Here is a 3,407-nt window from a genome sequence, read left to right as displayed (position 1 = left end):
TGGGGTGTGCACCCCAGGGCTGGGGAGCCTGGGGACAGGTCAGGGAAGGTGCTTCTGGGGACAGTGGAGGAGCCAAGGCGCAGGGGTGGAGGGGTGAGAGACAGAGACCTAACTGCAGCTGAGGGGGGCACTGGATTCCTGCCCTTGGGAGCACACCAACATGTTCTTTGGGGAGCAAGCATGGGGTCCGGGCTGACACGGGCCTGGGGGGAGAGCTTCTGGTCCTCTTTCTGGGGGTGGGAGGAAGCTCCCAGCAGAGCAGCTGGGCTGTGGCGGCCATCTGCAGAGATTCGGGATGTGGGGAGAGGCGAAGCCGGCAGAGTCTGGACGCTGGCCTTGGGTTTGATATCTGACTGCTAGTAAGGTACAATGTGAAGACAGAGCCCCAGACCAGAGGTGCTGGGCACAGGTGCACAGGCACACGTTTGTGTGTGCGCGTAGACCGGTGACGGAGGGGGACAGAGGGGGACGGAGAGGCCCCAGTGACAGAGGGGGATGGAGGAGGATGGGGACAAAGGGGGTAGCTTGAGCAGAACAGATCAGATTGGGGGGTTGGGGCGTGCCAGTACCGGGACTTGAACTCAAGGCATGAGTCAGCGCTGTCCTTTTAAGTTTTCACTCAAGAATAGTGCTTTACTGGGGCTGTGGCTCAAGTGGTAGAGTGCTAGCCTTGAGCAAAAGGAAGCCAGGGACAGTGCTCAGGCCCTGAGTTCAAGCCCCAGGACTGGCCCAAAAAAAGTCTCAGTGACTTTTCCTGCTTGGGCTGGCTTTGAACTGCAATGCTTAGAGTTCAGCCTCCCAAGTAGCTAGGATTAAAAGCCTGAGCCAGGCACCTGGTCACTCATTCTTCTGTTCCACAAACTGTCCTAGGGCTGCTCCCCACCCCTGACCGGCCATGTGCCTGGAGGGGATGTGAGGAAGAACACACACACACACACACACACACACACACACACACACACACACACACGTGAGCCTGAGCCGGGTCAGCCTGTGGCCACGCAGGCAGCTGCAACTGTGCACCTCGTTTATATTCTCAGGCTTACAGTTACCATTTCATTAATACAGGTTATGGGGGTCCCTCAGGGGCTTGCCAAGAACCCCCAAAAGCTATCCCTGGGGAGAACACTCAGTCCTACGCCATTTAACAAAGCACTCTGTGGGCTTCCCACAGACCATCTGGCCACACCTAGAGCTCCAAGGGGTGGGAGGTAAGTGTGGGGTGATACCCACTGCAGTACCCCGAACTCACTGCAGCTGGGGCGTTAGCAGCTCCTGCAAGGTGGGACCCCAGGCTCTGAGGGCCTGATGAGTATTCAGAAGCTCAACCTCTGGTCTGGCCATGGAACTCATTTCACTGCAAGTGCTGAGACGCGCAGGTGTGTGCTCTGTAACGTGCTGCGGTGGCGTGCGCGTACAACGTTCCAGGGACTCCTGTGTGCCTGGTGCCGAGCGTGCGGAGAAACCAAGGAGCCAGAGAGCCGGAGAGCTCGGGGCACAGCCCCCCCCCCGTCCCCCCCCCCCAGCCTGAGCCTGACAAAGAGGCTCTGAAACCCGTGCTCTGCTTTTCCACCTGCCTGACCGACCTTGCAGCTAGAAGGTCGGAGCCAGAAAAAGGCCCAGTGTGGAGAGTCCTGAAATCTCAGCTTCACACTCGGCCTGGCTTTCTTCAACAAGTCGCTGAACTGCCGGGGGGCTAGGGCTTTTTCTCACTGGTATTTGAAAGTAGCTGGGACTGGGGCCAGAGCTGGAGACCCCAGGGAGGGGGAGGGCGAGGGGAGGAGACAGACAGACCTTTCTGGTTCTTTACTTTCTGGTTCTTTACCTTGTTTTGGCAACAGTGATCTGCTGTCAAATCTTTTCACTTCATCAACAAAAGTCGGCATTTGTATGCACACTTCCTCAGGGGAGAGAGGGAATCGCTGTGTAGCCCAGGAAGAACCCTAAGCGGTTTCCATGTTCCCCAGCCCAATTCTTCTGCCATATTTGGAGAGAAAAAAAAAAAAAAACTCCCTCTTTTTTTTCTTGCGCTCTCTCTCTCTCTTTTAAAGTTGTCTTTAGGGACACTGTGGACCTTTCTTAGACCAGGTCATTTAGGGACCAAGCAGAGGATGGAAGATGAGAAAGGACAGGGTCACAGGCCTCTTTTGCAGGCCCAGGGTGGTCCCAGTCTTCCGGTTTGCAGGTGTGTTTGTAACTTGAAGAAAACAAAATCAAAAGGACTGGGAATGGGGGAGGGGGTGGGCACGGTTTCTGAAATAAAAGGAAAATATCTGAATCTTGTTCATCTGCTCAGGCAAAGAAGCAGAAGGTAAAACAGCAGAGAAACCAAAAGTGAAATGGCTCATACACACACACAAAAAAACCCAAAACTTTCCCACCAAAAAGAAAGTACCCTATTCAAAAAACTACGAAACAATAAGCCAAAAAAAAAATCAAAGGAAAGAAAATTAGGCCATTATAAGAAAGGATTTAGGCACCAAATTGAGGAATTGGGGGAAGTAATTCCGGGCCCCTTGGGTCTCCCTGCGGGGAGGGAGGGAGATCCCTTCTTCCTGGGCTTTGAGCTGCTTGGAGAAAGTTGAGTGCATGTCCCCAGTAAGGTCTGGCTTCCATTTATAAATAACCCAGGAACATTTTGTTTTCAGTTTGTTGGGGCTGGGTTTTCCCAGTCTCCAGGGCTCTGGGGAGATGTGAAAACTGAAAACCATGGCCTGTCAGGGTGCGTGGTGCTGGAGACAGCTTGCTATTCAGATGACTGAACAACCAGCTTATTTAGCATCCTCTGCCTCGAGCCTTTCTCTGGACCAGCGTAGAAATGACATCTCCGGGGCGGACCCTCGGCCACACTGTGTAGGAGGCAAATTACTTGGGTTTCTGAAGCAGACTGAGGAAGTCTGGACAGGGCTTAGCCTGAGGCCTCTGGTCACCAGTTGGCACATGGCCTCTGGTGACAGTCTCTGCTCAGGAGTATCAATATGCTCTTTTGAATGCACCATCAATCATTCCCCCTCCCCGAGTCTTATGGCTTCTGTGTTTTACTGTTATTGATGAAAAGAATGCTAATGAAATTCTACAGGAAAGCAGTAGTAAATTGGGGAGGGGCTTAGGACCACTGGTGGGTTAGAATAATTCATTAAGCTGCTCTCTAGCTGTTAGGGAAAAAGAAGGAAAAGCAGTCATTGAAGGAATAGGGGCCCATCATACCAAAGGTGACCACAAACCCTCCTCTCTTACCCTCTCGAGGTCTCACCAATGTATGTATGGCTTGTTCTGATTTCCTGCCTCTGTCCTCTTGGCCGTCAGCATTCTTTCTTTCCTGACACAGGTGCGCAGTCCTTCATGCTTCCATCTCTCTCCAGAAGCACAAAACTGGACAGGAGGCTTTCACATTCCCAAGTTCAAAT

This window comes from Perognathus longimembris, chromosome 13, assembly GCF_023159225.1.
Source record: "Perognathus longimembris pacificus isolate PPM17 chromosome 13, ASM2315922v1, whole genome shotgun sequence".
NCBI lineage: Eukaryota > Metazoa > Chordata > Mammalia > Rodentia > Heteromyidae > Perognathus > Perognathus longimembris.
The sequence above is the reverse complement of the archived record's forward strand: the minus strand, read 5'-3'. Positions refer to the sequence as shown.